Source organism: Monodelphis domestica, chromosome 2 (genome assembly GCF_027887165.1).
Source record: "Monodelphis domestica isolate mMonDom1 chromosome 2, mMonDom1.pri, whole genome shotgun sequence".
In the NCBI taxonomy this organism is placed as follows: Eukaryota; Metazoa; Chordata; class Mammalia; order Didelphimorphia; family Didelphidae; genus Monodelphis; species Monodelphis domestica.
The window spans coordinates 96,673,744-96,693,118 of NC_077228.1; positions in this window are offsets into that span (position 1 = coordinate 96,673,744).

A 19,375-nucleotide genomic window follows, 5' to 3' on the forward strand; every position below is an offset into this window, starting at 1 on the left:
ATTCCACTATGAATGATCGTAAGGCATGGAACATGATCTTCAGAAAGGCAAGAGAGCAGGGCCTTCAACCAAGATTCAGCTATCCAGCAAAACTGACTATATAATTCTAAGGGAAAGTATGGGCATTCAACAAAATAGAAGATTTCTAACTTTTTGCAAAGAAAAGACCAGAGGTCTGTGGAAAGTTCGATATCAAAAAACAAAGAGCATGGAATACCTGAAAAGGTAAATATGATGGAAAAGGATAAGGAGAAAATGGTTATCTTTTCATTCATTCAAACTCTCTTCTATAAGGACTACATTTATATCAATCCATATATAATAATATATATAAAATGTAATGTGTAAATAGGGGGAAAATAAAAATCAAATAGAATAATCTTTCTCACACAAAGATTCACATGGGAAGGGGAGGGGAAGAAAACTCCTATAAGATGGAGAGGCAGAGATTTTTTACTTAAACCTTACTCTCAGGGAATTCAAGTCTGAGAGGGAAAAACATCCAGATCCATTGGGATGTTGAATTCTATTTTACCCAACAAGGATAGGGAGAATGGAAAACCAAGGTGGGGAGGGGGAGGAGGGAAAACAAAAGGAGTCAGAAGGAGAGGGGCAAGGGGGAGGGAACAAAAAAGGAAGGGGTAGAAAGGGAAACATATCAAGGGAGGGGAGAAGGGGAACTGATTTAAAGTAAATAACTGGATTAAAAGGTTAGAGCTAAAGAAGAAAGGTTAGATTTAGGGAAGGATATCAAAATGCCAGAGAATTCACAAGTCACAATCATAACTTTGAACGTGAATGGGATGAACTCACCCATAAAACTTAGACAAATCGCAGAATGGGTTAGAATCCAAAACCCTGCCATATGTTGTCTTCAAGAAACACAGATGACTCCCAAGACAAACACAGGAACTATATGAACACAACTACAAAACACTCGCCACACAACTAAAACTAGACCTGAACAAATGGAAAAACATTAACTGCTCATGGATAGGACGAGCCAATATAATAAAAATGACCATCCTACCCAAACTTATTTATCTATTTAGTGCCATACCCATTGAACTACCAAAATACTTCTTCACTGATTTAGAAAAAACCATAACAAAGTTCATTTGGAAGAACAAAAGATCAAGGATATCCAGGGAAATAATGAAAAAAAAAAAACACATACGATGGGGGCCTTGCAGTCCCTGACCTAAAAATATATTACAAAGCAGCAGTCATCAAAACAATTTGGTACTGGCTAAGAAACAGAAAGGAAGATCAGTGGAATAGACTGGGGGAAAGCGACCTCAGCAAGACAGTATACGATAAACCCAAAGATCCCAGCTTTTGGGACAAAAATCCACTATTCGATAAAAACTGCTGGGAAAATTGGAAGACAGTGTGGGAGAGACTAGGAATAGATCAACACCTCACACCCTACACCAAGATAAATTCAAAATGGGTGAGTGAATTAAACATAAAGAAGGAAACCATAAGTAAATTGGGTAAACACAGAATAGTATACATGTCAGACCTTTGGGAGGGGAAAGGCTTTAAAACCAAGCAAGATATAGAAAGAATCACAAAATGTAAAATAAATAATTTTGACTACATCAAACTAAAAAGCTTTTGTACAAACAAAACCAATATAACTAAAATCAGAAGGGAAAAAACAAATTGGGAAAAAATCTTCATAGAAACCTCTGACAAAGGTTTAATTACTCATATTTATAATGAGCTAAATCAATTGTACAAAAAATCAAGCCATTCTCCAATTGATAAATGGGCAAGGGAAATGGATAGGCAGTTCTCAGATAAAGAAATCAAAACTATTAACAAGCACATGAAGAAGTGCTCTACATCTCTTATAATCAGAGAGATGCAAATCAAAACAACTCTGAGGTATCACCTCACACCTAGCAGATTGGCTAACATTACAGCAAAGGAAAGTAATGAATGCTGGAGGGGATGTAGCAAAGTAGGGACATTAATTCATTGCTGTTGGAGTTGTGAATTGATCCAACCATTCTGGAGGGCAATTTGGAACTATGCCCAAAGGGCGACAAAAGAATATTTACCCTTTGACCCAGCCATAGCACTGCTGGGTCTGTACCCCAAAGAGATAATGGACACAAAGACTTGTACAAAAATATTCATAGCTGCGCTCTTTGTGGTGGCCCAAAACTGGAAAACGAGGGGATGCCCATCAATTGGGGAATGGCTGAACAAACTGTGGTATATATTGGTGATGGAGTACTATTGTGCTAAAAGGAATAATAAAGTGGAGAAGTTCCATGGAGACTGGAACAACCTCCAGGAAGTGATGCAGAGCGAGAGGAGCAGAACCAGGAGAACATTGTACACAGAGACTAATACACTGTGGTATAATCGAACGTAATGGACTTCTCCATTAGTGGCGGTGTAATGTCCCTGAACAACTTGCAGGGATCCAGGAGAAAAAAACACCATTCATGAGCAAAGGATAAACTATGGGAGTGGAAACACCAAGAAAAAGCAACTGCCTGAATACAGAGGTTGAGGGGACATGACAGAGGATAGACTCTAAATGAACACTCTAATGCAAATACTATCAACAAAGCAATGGGTTCAAATCAAGAAAACATCTAATGCCCAGTGGACTTACGCGTCGGCTATGGGGGGTGGGGGGGAGGAAAAGAAAATGATCTATGTCTTTAACGAATAATGCTTGGAAATGATCAAATAAAATATATTAATTAAAAAAAAAAGAAACACAGATGAATTGGGTAGACAGCCACAAGGTCAGAATTAAAGGATGGAGTAAGACCTTCTGGGCCTTAACTGATAGAAAGAAAGCAGGAGTTGCAATCATGATATCTGATAAAGCCAAAGCAAAAATAGACCTAATTAAAAGGCATAGGGAAGGTAAATATATTCTGTTAAAAGGGAGTATAAACAATGAAGAAATATCACTAATCAACATCTATGCACCAAATGGTATAGCATTCAAATTTTTAATGGAGAAACTAGGAGAATTGAAGGAGGAAATAGACAGTAAAACCATATTAGTGGGAGACTTGAGCCAACCACTATCAAATTTAGATAAATCAAACAAAAAAATAAACAAGAAAGAGGTAAAAGAAGTGAATGAAATCTTAGAAAAATTAGAGTTAATAAACATATGGAGAAAAATAAATAGGGACAAAAAGGAATATACCTTCTTCTCAGCACCACATGGCACATTCACAAAGATTGACCATACACAAGGTCACAGAAACATGGCATACAAATGCAGAAAAGCAGAAATAATAAATGCAGCCTTTTCAGATCACAAGGCAATAAAAATAATGATCAGTAATGGTACATGGAAAGCTAAATAAAAAATTAATTGGAAATTAAACAATATGATACTCCAAAATCATTTAGTTAGAGAAGAAATCACAGAAACAATTAATAATTTCATCAAGGAAAATGACAACGGAGAGACATCCTTTCAAAGCTTTTGGGATGCAGCCAAAGCACTAATCAGAAGTAAATTCATATCCCTGAGTGCATATATTAACAAACTAGGGAGAGCAGAAATCAATCAATTGGAAATGCCTATAAAAAAACTCGAAAGTGATCAAATTAAAAAACCTCAGCAGAAAACCAAACTAGAAATCCAAAAAATTAAGGGAGAAATGAATAAAATAGAAAGTGATGGAACTATTGATTTAATAAATGAGACAAGAAGCTGGTACTTTGAAAAAACAAACAAAATAGACAAAGTACTGGCAATCTAATTAAAAAAAGGAAAGAAGAAAAGCAAATTAACAGCATCAAAGATGGAAAGGGAGACATCACTTCCAATGAAGAGGAAATTAAGGCAATCATTAAAAATTACTTTGCCCAATTATATGGCAATAAATACACAAATTTAGGTGATATCAATGAATACATACAAAAATACAAACTGTCTAGACTAACAGAAGAAGAAATAGAATACTTAAATAATCCCATATCAGAAAATGAAATCCAACAGGCCATCAAAGAACTTCCTAAGAAAACATCCCCATGGCCTGATGGATTCACGAGTGAATTCTATCAAACATTCAGAGAAGAGATAATCCCAATACTATACAAACTATTTGACATAATAAGCAAAGAGGGAGTTCTACCAAACACTTTTTATGATACAAACATGATACTGATTCCAAAACCAGGCAGGTCAAAAACAGAGAAAGAAAACTATAGACCAATCTCCCTAATAAATATAGATGCAAAAATCTTAAATAGCATACTAGCAAAAAGATTCCAGCAAGTGATCAGAAGGGTCATCCACCATGATCAAGTAGGATTTATACCAGGGATGCAGTGCTGGTTCAATATTAGGAAAACCATCCACATAATTGACCATATCAACAAGCAAACCAACAAGAATCACATGATTATCTCAATAGACACAGAAAAAGCCTTTGATGAAATACAACACCCATTTGTATTAAAAACACTAGAAAGCATAGGAATAGAAGGGTCCTTCCTAAAAATAATAAACAGTATATATCTAAAACCATCAGCTGGTATCATCTGCAATGGGGATAAACTAAATCCATTCCCAATAAGATTAGGAGTAAACAAGGATGCCCATTATCACCTCTACTATTTGACATTGTACTAGAAACACTAGCAGTAGCAATTAAAGAAGAAAAAGAAATCGAAGGCATCAAAATAGGCAAGGAGAAGACCAAGATATCACTCTTTGCAGAAGACATGATGGTCTACTTAAAGAATCCTAGAGATTCAACCAAAAACCTAATTGAAATAATGAACAACTTTAGCAAAGTTGCAGGATACAAAATAAACCCACATAAGTCATCAGCATTTCTATATATCTCGAACACAGCTCAGCAGCAAAAACTAGAAAGAGAAATCCCATTCAAAATCACCTTAGACAAAATAAAATACCTAGGAATCTATCTCCCGAGACAAACAAAGGAACTATATGAACACAACTACAAAACACTCTCTACACAACTAAAACTAGACTTGAGCAATTGGAAAAACATTAACTGCTCATGGGTAGGATGAGTCAATATAGTAAAAATGACCATCCTACCCAAACTTATCTATCTATTTAGTGCCATACCCATAGAACTTCCAAAAAATGTCTTTACTGATTTAGAAAAAAAACATAACAAAGTTCATTTGGAATAACAAAGTATCAAGGATAACCAGGGAAATAATGAAAAAAAAATACAAAGGAAGGTGGCCTTACAGTCCCAGATCTCAAAGTATATTATAAAGCAGCAGTCATCAAAACAATTTGGTACTGGCTAAGAGATATAAAGGAGGATCAGTGAAATAGACTCGGGGTAAGTGACCTCAGCAAGACAGTATATGACAAACCCAGAGAACCCAGCTTTTGGGATAAAAATACACCATTTCATAAAAACTGCTGGGAAAATTGGAGGACAGTGTGGGAAAGATTGGGTTTAGATCAACACCTCATACCCTACACCAAGATAAATTCAAAATGGGTGAATGACTTGAACATAAAGAAGGAAACTATAAGAAAATTAGGCAAACACAGAATAGTATACATGTCAGACCTTTGGGAAGGGAAAGATTTTAAAACCAAGTAACACTTAGAAAGAGTCACAAAATGCAAAATAAATAATTTGGAATACATCAAATTAAAAAGTTTTTGTACAAACAAAACCAATGTAACTAAAATCAGAAGGAAAGCAACAAATTGGGAAGCAATCTTCATAGAAACCTCTGACAAAGGTTTAATTACTCAATTTACAAAGAGCTAAATCAATTGTACAAAAAAATCAAGTCATTCTCCAATTGATAAATGGGCAAGGGACATGAACAGGCAGTTCTCAGCCAAAGAAATCAAAACTATTAATAAGCACATGAAAAAGTGCTCTACATCACTTATAATCAGAGAGATGCAAATCAAAACAACTCTGAGGTATCACCTCACACCTAGCAGATTGGCTAACATGACACCTATGGAAATTAATGAATGCTGGAGGGGATGCGGCAAAGTAGGGACATTAATTCTTTGCTGGTGGATTTGTGAACTGATCCAGCCAATCTGGAGGGCAATTTGGAAGTATGCCCAAAGGGCGATAAAAGACTGTCTGCCCTTTGATCCAGCCATAGCACTGCTGTGTTTGTACCCCAAAGAGATAATAAGGAAAAAGTCTTGTACAAGAATATTCATAGCTGCGCTCTTCGTGGTGGCCAAAAATTAGAAAATGAGGGGATGCCCTTCAATTGGGGAATGGCTGAACAAATTGTGGTATATGTTGGTGATGGAATACTATTGTGCTAAAAGGAATAATAAAGTGGAGGAATTCCACAGAGAGTGGAACAACCTCCAGGAAGTGATGCAGAGTGAAAGGAGCAGAACCAGGAAAACATTATACACGGAGACTGATACACTGTGGTACAATTGAAGGTAATGGACTCCTCCACTAGAGACAATGCAATATCTCTGTGTAATCTACAGGGATCTAAAAAACACTATCCACAAGCAGAGGATAAACTGTGGGAGTAAAAACACCGATGAAAAGCAACTGTTTGACTACAGGGGATGAGAGGAAATGACTGAGGAGAGACTCTAAATGAACACCCTAGTGCAAATACCAACAACATAGAAATGGGTTCGAACCAAGAACACGTGAAACCCAGTGGAATTGTGTGCAGGCTATGGGAGAAGTGGTGGGAGGGAGGCGGGGGGGGGGTGAGGAAAAGATAATGATCATTGTTTCCAATGAATAATGTTTGTAAATAACCAAATAAAATAATGTTTAAAAAGTAAAAAAATATATTCTTTAGAATTCATTCAGGACTCCTTAAGCTTGAGCTCAGTAATTATCAGGATAAATTTCAGAATAGAAAAATGTTTTATTTTCATTAATCCTCACTAAAAATATTCTTTTTTTTTCAATTATGAATATAAGAAGCAAAACTTTTTTTTCTGAGAAGCAGCAGGAAATGGCAGGAGGAAGCATGGCTACTAAAGCTTAATAGTTTTATACCAAAGGCTGTGGCCTTGAAGCTACTCTATCCTGCTCTGCTCACTTAGAGAGGAGTAAGGGTCCTAAACTCCAGACTTCATGTCACCAAAAAAATTTAGATTAAATTAATATGCAATAGCTCCAAGATTTAATTTTATAAAGTTTATTAATAATCACTTGAAGTAGAAGGAATAAGAACCCAATTATCTAACCAAAATAAGACTATGTGAGTAAATTCTCCTGCCACTCACCTCATACCACCTCCACAAAACCCAATCAGGGGAAGAGAGAGAGATGGGTGGGGCTACAAAAAACTTATCCTCCCTTCACCAGCACATGAAATGAGAAGGAAAGTGGGATCCTGGAAACTGATGTCCTGGGTAGGTGATTCTAATTACACATTGTGTGACCCTGGGAAAGTCACTTGATACCAGTTGCATAGCCCTTAACACTATTTGGCGTTGGATTAAAAAAAAAAAACTAATTGGACAATAAATAATTAAATCCTAAAAATATATATATGTGGCTTAAAGTACAAAACATAGAAACAATCCATAATTTCATAAAGGAGAATGGCAAATCCAAAATTTGCAAGGTGCAGACAAAACAATACTTAGGAGAAAATTTAAAGCTCCATATGAAAATATCAATAAAAGAGAAAGAAGAGAGCAATGAATTGATTGTGAAACGGAAAAAAATATTGAAAAAGAAAAAAATTTCCCAATTAAACAACAAAATGCAAGTCCTAAAAATCAAAGTAGAGATTAAAAAAGCTAAAAATGCAAATTTACTAGAGCAAATAAAAGTAGGAGTTGGCTCTATGAAAAATAGTTGAATTTTTTAAGCTATTGATTAATTTGATTTAAAAAATAAATTTGTATTACTAGTATTAAAACTGAAAGGAGTGACTATACCAGAAATGAATACAGAATTAAAGCAATATTAGGAGTTATTTGACCCAATGACATGCCAATAATCTGACATTTTTAAATGAAAGAGATATATTTACAAAAATATAAACTATGCAGATTAAAAGAAGAGGAAATAAAATACTTAAATAACTCCAACTTAGAAAAATAAATTGAACAAATTATTAATAATATCTCTAAGAAAAATATCTCTGAGATCAGATGGATTTACAAGTGAATTTTATTAATTATTTAAGTAACACAATATCAGTACTTCATAAAATATTAGAAAAAATGGTAAAGGAGTACTATGAAATTCTGCTTAAGTCATAAATATGATTTTGTAACCTATACCAGTGACAACAAAACAGAAAGAAAAATTATAGATCAATTTCCTGAATTAATATTAATTATTAATGCAGAAATTTTAAATAAAATACTTGCAAAGGGGTTATAGAAATATACCACAGAGCAAGTTGGATTTATTCCAGAAGTACAAGGCTGGTTCAATATTAGGAAAACTATCAGCAGAATTGACCAATTTAATAACATAACATCAAAATATTATGATTATATTGATAACAGAAAATGGGCTTTTACAAAACCCATTCCTAATAAAAAACACTACAGAGCATAGAAATCAATAGAATATTTTTGAAAACATTAATATTTAAAAGGTATATGAAACCCAGAACAAGTATTATCCATAAAGGAAATAAAATTGAAGTCTAATAATAAGATCAGGATTGAAGCAAAGATGCTCATTATCACCACTATTATTCCAGATTGTACTAGAAATGCTAGTCATAACACTAAGAAGAAAAAGGCAATAAGGAAACAAAACTATCACTCTTTGCTGATGATATGGTGGTATACTTAGACAACTCTATGGGAAAAAGATTAAAAAAACAAGCAACTGAAAGAATTAAAAAATATCAGTAAAATTTAAGGATACAAAATTAACTCACATAAATCATTCTAGATTCTACCTACTACTAATAAAACCTAGCAGAAAGAGAAAAAAAATCTATTTAAAATGAATGAAGACAATATAAGATACTTGGGACCCTAAATTTCAAGACATATCCAGAGATTACATGAACACAGTTACAAAATACTTAGCACGAAGACAGATCTAAACATTTTGATGAAATATTAATTCCTTATCAGTGGATCCAGTTAATATGATAAAATGATAATTTTATCTGATAACCTAATTATTTAGTGCCACATCAAACAACTAAAGAAAAATTTTATAGAAATAATTTTATAGAGAAATATTATTTTCTAGTAAAAATAATAACTTTTTTTTCTAGAAGAAAAAATGGCCAAAGACTTCAAGGGAATAAAAAAATGAAAGTCATTAAACATATTACGAAGTGCTAATCATTAAAACAATATATATTGCTGACTTTGAAATAGAGTGGTAGATCAATGGAATACATGGTAGAAAAGGACTATAGAAAGCTAATGTTTAATGAACCCAATGATCAAAGCTTTGGGGGTAAGAACTCACAATCTGACAAAAATGACTGGAGAAACTAGAAAGCAGTTTGTCAGAAACTAGGCATATACCAATATCTAACACTGTATAACAAAATAAGGTCAAAATGAATGTGATTTATACATAATAGGTGATATCATAAGTAAGTTGAAGGAGTATATAAAAATGTACTTGTCAGATTTATGGATAAGAAAGGAGTTTATAATGAAAAAAATCTCTACAGATTAAAAAACTGCATATTAGAAAACTCAGACATACCACTTCTCACCTGTCAGATTAGCTAACATGACAGAAAGGAAAATGACAAGTACTGGAGGGGATGTTGAAATATTGGGACATTATTACATTGTAGCTGGAGTGGTGAACTAGTGAAACCATTCTGGAAAATAATTCGGAATTGTATCTGAAGATCTATAAACTATACATACCCTTTGTAGTAAAAATATGATTACTAGGTCCATAACCCAGAGAGATCAATGAAAAGGAAAAGGGACCTACTTTTACAAAAAAAAAATGCATCATTTTGTTTTGGTGGTAGAAAAGGATTTGAAAATAAAAAGGATGCTCATAAATTGGGCAATGGAAGAAAAAAATGTTATATGATATGAAGAAATAATATTTTATGAGAAACAATGAACAGTATAGTTAAAAAAAAACATGAGGGAGGCAGCTAGGTGGCTCAGTGGATTGAGAGCTAGGTCCAGAGATAAGAGGTCCTGGGTATAAATCTGACCCCAGATGCTTCCTAACTGTGTGACCCTGGGGAGATTACTTAATACCCATTGCTTAGTCTTACAGCTCTTTTGCCTTAGAACCAATATACAGTTTTGATTCTAAGGTGGAAGGTAAGGGTTAAAAAAACCCAACAACCTGAAGAGACATATCAGAGCTGTTCAAAGTGAGTAGAGTAGAACCAGGAAAACATTGAACCTAATAACAGCAATTTTATAAGGATGATCAACTATGAAAGACATAGATACTCTGATTGAGACAAAGATCCAAGACAGTTCCAAAAGTTCCATGATGAAAAATCCTATCATGCTCCAGAGAATTGTTTAGCTCAAATGAAGCTGTAAGAAGACTTTTTATCTTTTTCTAATTTTGCTATTTTATTTTATTTATGGTTTCTTTTACAACATGGTTATGGTGGAAATGTTTTGCATCATTCCATATGTACATTCTAAATCAAATTTCTTGTCTTCTAATGGAAGGAGTAGGGACTGAAATTGTAACTCAATTTTTTTTAATTGTTAAATTTTACATGTAATTGGGCAATGTTTAATGAAATAAAATTTAAAAATTAAATATAATATTAATGGTAACTGGTGGTTATAATGATAATTGATGCATTTTAATGTAATGCACATCTATATTATCTTTAAAGATTTAATTCAGATTTCAGGCTATTCAGATACTTGGGAAAATCAGTTGAATCAATCTTTCTTTTAACTTCCCTGTCACCTGCTTTCTTTACACAATCAAATATATTGAATGCACCAAACTATATGATCTCCCTTCAAATTCCTCTTCAATTTTGCATCTAAATCTGTCACTTTAAGCTAATATATATTTTATTTCCCTATCTCCATCTACATATCTCTTTTGATTTATTTCCTTTGGTTTGAGATCATTAAAAATAGAACTTCATCAAGCTACTTTTTTTTTTTTACAGTCCACTAGAGATTTCATCTTTAGGGTCAAGTTGTCTAACATTTCTGATAAGTAGGGCTTCCCTTTTAGAAAGGCAATTAAAAAAAGCTTATCCCTTGTAATATCCTATTAACTTATGTGCAATAGAATAAAGAAATTAAAAAGTCAGAATCTCAAGAGATTCATGATATTACTCAGTATATAAATGTAGGATTCTGCTTTATTGCCTGAGGGATAGGTCTACTGATCAGTGGGTAATAATTGATTTATTAATAACTGTATATTTGTAGTGAATGGATAACAATTACCCAATATCAAAAATTACAATATTCAATATTAGGAATCCTAAAAATAATTTTAAAAGTAAAATATCAGAAAAAAATAAGTGTGATAGCTTTCCTGCATGTGTTCATTTAAATCAGTTGCCCTTTATGTAAATAGATGCTTTGTTTTTTAAAATGCCATATGGTTTTGTTGCTAATAATGCAAATGTATACATATTAAAATATCAATCTGGGGTGATATAATATATAGAAACATCTTCTGCATCTGTAAAATTGGTCTCACAAATATTTACTTCTTTAAATCCTTTAAAAAGAAAGGAAAAAAACATTTATTTTAAAATACTGCTTGAATAATCAGTAGTAAACCACAAACTTTGCTACTTGCTTTTTTCTTTTCCTCCTTTGGGGCTGGTTTTAAATTTCCATAGTACTCAAGGGATTCAGAAATGATTCTTACTGGACCAGATTTCAACAGACAAATTAATATGGTAGCCAATCAAAATCACCATTCTTTAAAGTATTTTTATGCTTTCATTGTCATGTGAATGAAATAAAGGGGAAAGGAAATTCTTTATCTCTGGCAATTCCTTGCCATTAATAATCATTATAAGATGAACCTGAAAATTAGTTGATTACTTTATTACTAAGTTAATGATTTTTTAAAAAATTTTATTTGGTCAATTTCAAACATTATTCCTTGGTTACAAAAATAATATTCTTTTCCTCCTTGCCCTCCTCCAACCCCTCCCATAGCCAACGCACAATTCCACTGGGTATTACATGTATCCTTGATCAGAACCCATTAGCATGTTTTGGTGCTTATATTAGGAAGTTCATTTAGAATCTACCTCCCTGGCCATATCCCCTCGACCCATGTAATCAAGCAATTGTTTTTCTTCTGTGTTTCTACTCCCAGTTTTTCCTCTGAATGTGGATAGTGTTCTTTCTCATAGATACATACAGGTGGTTCAGGAACACTGCACTGCCACTAATGGAGAAGTCCATTAAATTCAATTGTACCACAGTATATCAGTCTCTGTGTACAATATTCTCCTGGCTTTGCTCCTTTCACTCTGCATCACTACCTGGAGGTTGTTCCAGTTCCCATTGAATTCCTCCACTTTATTATTCCTTTGAGCACAATAGTATTCCATCACCAACATATACCACAATTTTTTCAGCCATTCTCCAATTGAAGGCCCCATTCATTTTCCAATTTTTTGTCACCACAAAAAACTCATCTATGAATATTCTTGTTCAAGTCTTTTTCCTTATTATCTCTTTGGGGTACAAACCCAACAGTGCTATGGCTGGATCAAAGGGCAGACAGTCTTGTATCCTTTGGGCATAGTTCCAAATTGCCCTCCATAATGATTGGATCAATTCACAACTCCATCAGCAATGCATTAATGTCCCTACTTTGCCACATCCCCTCCAGCATTCATTACTTTCCTTTGCTCTCATGTTGAACAATCTGCTAGGTGTGAGGTGGTACTTCAGAATTCTTTTGATTTGCATCTCTCTAATTATAAGAGATTTAGAACACTTTTTCATGAGTTTATAGTTTTGATTTCTTTGACTGAAAATTGCCTATTCATGTCCCTTGCCCATTTATGAATTGGAGAAGAGCTTGATTTTTTGTAAAATTAATTTAGTTCTTTGTAAATTTGAGTAATTAGATCTTTGTTGGAGTTTTTTATTATGAAGTTATTTTTCCTAATTTGTTATTTCCCTTCTAATTTTGGTTACATTGGTTGTGTTTTGTGTTTGTACAAAAACTTTTTAATTAGACATAATCAAAATTATTTATTTTACATTTTGTGACTCTTTTGAAGTCTTACTTGGTATTAAAATCTTTCCTTTCCCAGAGGTCTGACATGTATACTAGTCTGTGTTCACATAATTTAGTTATAGTTTCCTTCTTTCTCTTCAAGTCATTCACCCATTCTGAGTTTATCTTGGTGTAGGGTATGAGGTGTTGATCCAAACCTAATCTCTCCCACACTGTCCTCCAATTTTTCCAGCAGTTTTTATCAAATAATGGATTTTTGTCCCAAAAGCTGGGATTTTTGGGATTGTCATATACTGTCTTGCTGAGGTCACTTATCCCAATTCTATGCCACTGATCTTCCTTTCTGTCACTTACCAGTACCATATTATTTTGATGTCACTGCTTTATAGTATAGTTTGAGATCTGGGTCTGCAAGGCCACCTTCCTTTGAATTTTTTTTTTCATTTTGTTGCTGGATATGCATGATCTTTTGTTCTTCCAGATAAACTTTGGTATGATTTTTTTTAAAATTCAGTAAAAATGGTTTTTGGAAGTTCAATGGGTATGGCACTAAATAAGTAAATAATTTTGGATAGGATTATGATTTTTATTATGTTATCTCATTCTACCCATGAGCAGTTAATGTTTTTCAAATTATTTAGATCTAATTTTAATTGATTTGAAAGTGTTTTGTAGTTGTGTTCATATAGTCCCTGCGTTTGTCTCAGCAGATAGATTTCTAAGTCTAGGGTGACTTTAAATGGAATTCCTTTTTCTAACTCTTGATGCTGAGATGTGTTGGAGATATATAGAAATGTTGATGACTTATGTGGGTTTATTTTGTATCCTGCAACTTTGCTAAAGTTGTTGATTATTTCCACTAGCTTTTTAGTTGATACTCTAGGATTCTTTCAGTAGACCATCATATCATCCGCAAAGAGTGATAGCTTGGTCATTTCATTGCCAATTTTAATACCTTCAATTTCTTATTCTCCTTTAATTGCTACTGATAGTGTTTCTAGTACAATGTCAAATAGTAGAGGTGATAATGGGAATCCTTGTTTCACTCCTGATCTTACTGGGAATGCATCTAGTTTATCCCCATTGCGGATGATGCTGGCTAATGATTTTAGCTAGATACTGTTTATTATTTTTAGGAAAGGCCCTTCTATTCCTATACTTTCTAGTGTTTTTAATAGGAATGAGTGTTGTATATTGTCAAGGGCTTTTTCTGTGTCGATTGAGATAGTCATGTGATTTTTGTTGGTTTGCTTGTTGATATGGTCAATTACATGGATAGTTTTTCTGATACTGAATCATCCTTGCATTTCTGGTATAAATCCCACCTGATCTTAGTGAATAACCATCCTGAACACTTGCTGGAGTCTTTTTGCTGATATACTATTTAAGATTTTTGCATCTATCTTCATTAAGGAGATTGGTCTGTATTTTTCTTTCTCCATTTTTGACCTGCCTGGCTTTGGAATCAGTACCAAATTTGTGTCATAAAAGGAATTTGGTAGATCCCAGTCTTTTTTTATTATGTCCAATAGTTTGTAGAGTATTGGAATTAGCTGTTCTTTGAATATTTGATAGAATTCACTTGTGAATCCATCAGGCCCTGGGGATTTTTTCTTAGGGAGTTCTTTGTTGGCCTGTTATTTTCTTTTTCAGATTTGATATTATTTAAGAATTCTATTTCTTCTTCTGTTAGTCTAGGCAATTTATATTTTTGTAAATATTCATCCGTATCACCTAGATTGGCGTATTTATTGCTATATAATTGAGCAAAATAGTTTTAAATGATTGCCTTAATTTTCTCTTCATTGGAGGTGATGTCTCCCTTTACATATTTGATACTGTTAATTTGGTTTTCTTCTTGCTTTTTTTTATTAGATTGACTAATACTTTGTCTATTTTTTTTCCAAAATACCAGGTTCAATGTTTGTTTATTAGTTCAATAGTTCTATCACTTTTGGTTTTATTAATTTCTCCCTTAATTTTTAGGATCTCTAATTTAGTTTTATTCTGGGGTGTTTTAATTTGTTTGCTTTCAAGTGTTTTTGAATTACATGTCTAATTCATTGACCTCTGCCCTCCCTAATTTGTTAATATATGAACTCAAGTATAAAAATTTTCCCCTGAGTACTGCTTTGGCTGCATCCCATAGAGTTTGAAAGGATGTCTCATCATTGTTATTGTCTTCACTGAAATTCTTAATTGTTTCTATGATTTGTTCTCTGATTTTTGAGAATCATATTATTTAATTTCCAATTAATTTTTTATTTGACTCTCCATGTACACTTACTAACCATTATTTTTATTGCCTTATGATCTGAAAAGATTGCAATTATTATTTCTGCTTTTCTGCATTTGTTTGCCATGTTTTTATGACTTAGTACATGGTTAATCATTGTGAATGTACCATGTGCTGCTGAAAAGAAGGTGTATTCCTTTTTGTCCCTATTTATTTTTCTCCATATATCTATTAACTCTAACTTTTCTAAGATTTCATTTACATCTTTTACCTCTTTCTTATTTATTTTTATTTGATTTATCTAAATTTGATAGTAGTAGATTCAGGTTTCTCACTAGTATAGTTGTATTATCTATTTCCTCCTTCAATTCCACTAGTTTCTCCTTTACAAATCTGGATGCTATACCATTTGGTGCATATATGTTGATTAGTGATATTTCCTCATTTTCTATACTCCCTTTTATCAGGATGTATTTACCTTCCTTTTCCCTTTTAATCAGGTCTATTTCTTTTTTGGCTTTTTTAGATATCATAATTGCAACTCCTACCTTATTTCTATCAGTTGAGTCCCAATAGATTTTGCCCCAACCTTTAATTCTAACCTTGTGAGTATCTACCAGCCTCAGGTGTGTTTCTTGTAGACAACATAATGTAGGATTTTGGATTCTAATCCACTCTCATATTTGTTTTCATTTTATGGGTGAGTTCATCAAATTCATATGTTCAAAGTTATGATTGTCACTTGTGTATTCCCCAGAATTTTGATATCCTCTTCTAGTTCTGTCCATTCTTCTTTTGCTATATCCTTTTAAACCAGTGGTTTACTTTTAATCAGTCCCCTAATAACCTCCCTTAATATGCTTCCCTTTCTGGCCATTCCCCTTTTGTTCCACTCATGTTTTTTTTTTTATTCTTTTAAGTTCCTTCCCCCCCCCCCTTAGTTTTCACTTCTCTCTTACCCTGTAGGATAAGATAGAATTCAAGACCCCAATGGATCTGGATGCTCTTCCCTCTCAGAGTTGATTTCACTAAGAGTAAGGTTTAAGTATTACCTATTAGCACTCTCCTCTTCTCCTTCTTATGAGAGTATTCTTCCCCTCCCCTTCCCATGTGTATCTTTGTGTGATAAAATTATTCTATTTATTTTATTTCTTCAACTATCTCTTGGTGCTATCTTCAATTCCGCCCTCCCCTTTTCTTTTTTTTTGCACATCATTTTATAGCCCTTAATCCCCCAATCCTCTCCTGTGAGTAATTCTTCTAATTACTATAATAATGAATGCAATTTTTGAGAGTTACAAATAATATTTCCCCATATATTAATATATATATATATAATTTGACCTAATTGTATACCTTAAATAAGAGAGTTTGAATAAAAAAATTCACCTTTTTCCTTCTCTTTCTTATTTACCTTTTCATGTTTCTCTTGATCTTTGTGTTTGGATATCAAACTTTCCACTTAGTTCTGGTCTTTTATTTACAAATACTTGGAAATATATTTTGTTGAATGCCCATACTTTCCCCTGCATTTTATATAGCCAGTTTTGCTGGATAGGTGATTCAGGGTTGAAGTCCCAATTCTGAATATCTTTTTCCAGGCCTTGTGGTCCTTTAATATAGAAGCTGCCAGGTCTTGTGTGATCCTGATTGGTGTTCCTTGGTATCTGAATTATCTCTTTTTAGCTTCTTGTAGAATTTTCTCCTTAGCTTGGAAGCTCTGGAATTTGGCAATTACATTCCTTGGAGTTGTCTTTTGAGGATTTAGTGTAGAGGGTGTTCTATGAACTCTTTCAATATCTATTTTGCCCCCTTGTTAAAAAACATCAGAGCACTTTTCTTGGATGATTTCTTGTAGTATGATGTCAAGATGTCTTTATTTCCGACTTTTCAGGTAGACCAATGATTCTCAAATTAATTCATTGTGATGTGTTTTCCTGATCTGTCATCTTATCAGTGAGATCTTTTATGTTTTCTTTTATTTTGTCAGTCTTTTGTCTTTACTTTATTAATTTTTGCTGTTTTGCAAGATCCTTCGTTTCCAATTGCCCAATTCTGATCCTTAAGGCTTGGTTCTCTTTTATAATCTTTTGGTTTTCTGATTTAATATTTTGATTTTCTGCTGTAATATTTTGAATTTCCTTCTTGGTTTGGTCTATCCTGCTTTTCCTGGCTTCCAGCTGTTTCTCCAATTGGGAGTTCTTGTCCTGTAAATTGTTATTTTTTTCTTTGAGCTATTTCCCACTTTTCTTGCCAGTAGGCGTCCATCTTTTTAATAAGCTCCAATTTAAATTCTTCAAGAGCTTATGGACAATTTCCATTTTAGGGAAGGTTTTGGCTTTCTTTGAATTTCCTCCTGTATTTCCTCTGTAGCCTGGGTTTTTCCCCCTATAAATATTTTCCAGTGTCAATGCCTTCTTTTTTTTATTTTTTTAACTTTGGTGGAGGGAAGTTGTTGCTCTTGGGCAAAATTTACCATCACTGTGGAGGTTTTACTTCATCTTTTTAGTCAGAAATCTGAGTGAGATGGGCAGGCTCTCTGTGTATGTAGTTAAGGAGCAAGGATTTTGCCTGAGGCAAGCTCTCAAATCTCTGCAGCTTCTGCTGTTCACTGCCTTTCTATGCACCACCTTTCTGAGAGCACCCACGGCCTGTGCTCCCCAGTCCGCTGGGGCTTCAGATGTAGCTGCTCTCTGGGGTAGGTCTTTGGTGGTCTTAGTCAGCTCCTAAGGACCTAGAGGTGCCCCTTACTCACTCTAAAGGTTCCCCTCTCTCACTTGCTGATTCTGGTGATTGCTGGCTCTGACTCTGGTTCTGTAGTTTGGATAGGGGAGGGTAGATCAACTCACATTTGGGTGGGAGCTTTTTCATCCCCTTATAGTGTGGAAATATCCAAATCACACGTACCTTCAATGCTTTGCCCCACTGTAGAGTCCCTTCGTTCTCATGAATTTGGCATCTTTGGTCTTTTGAGGTAGTCTATATTGGTGGGTGCTGAGGAGAGAAAGTGTCTGGCATCTAGACTGCCCCCATGCTTACCCAGAAGTCCCTTAATGATTATTTTTTAATCACCAAATTAAGAGAAAAATAAAAGAAAGTAGGCTAAAGATAGAAAAATTAAAACAACAAAGATAACAACAGCTCAAAAGGTGAACTCAGTGGATTCAGAAATATAACTGGAACCTTTAAAAAGAAGCTTAGTGGGAAAAAAAAAGAAAGTAGATCCTGGTAGCTAACGTGGTAGAATAAGGGATGCTCAACTCACACAGATCCTCAACATGAATGAAAAAGAAACAAAGTGCCTCAAAACAATGGAATACAGGAGTGGTATGGTGCAGTGGATTGAGAAGAAAAAAGTAGTCCAGGGAGTATAGTCTCAGGGGAAACCAACAGAATATGGACCAGGTTTACTGTTGCTAAATGGCTAGAGACAGGGAAACTGTAAACAAGGAACAGCCCAGTGGTCGCCCTACTGCTTCCATTTGGCTTGAACTCACAAAAGGTCAGAGTAGAAGAACAATCCAAAGTCAGCCACCAAATAGCCTGAGGCAGCATACTTAGAGAGTGGAGCTCTGGCTTCCAACTATCCTGAAGTAAGAAGGGAGCAGCCCAATTTACTGCCAAATGGTCTGAGGCAACGAAAGGGCAGAGCTGAACAGCATTTCATGGCCAGTTTTATGTGCTTCCAAATAGAGAGCAAGGAATAGTCCAGCATAAGAAAAGACAGGGAAACACAATAGCAGGTAAAAAGATTCTAGCTGGAATAAACATCTATAAACCTTCCTCCAAGCCAGGCCATCCCGTAAAGTTTACACTGAAGTATACAACACAACCAGGTCTGGCCTAAGAGCAAGAAAAGGCAATATAGTAAGCTTGGAAAGGCTTCTATTCTAGGAGTAGAGCAGATCCTCAACAGATAGACAAGGTATTGAGGGGCTCCTTCACAAAACTTGGCCATATAATAAGACATAAAAAAAAACTTGACAAGGAAATATAGAGAAGCAGAAAAAAGAAAAAGAAA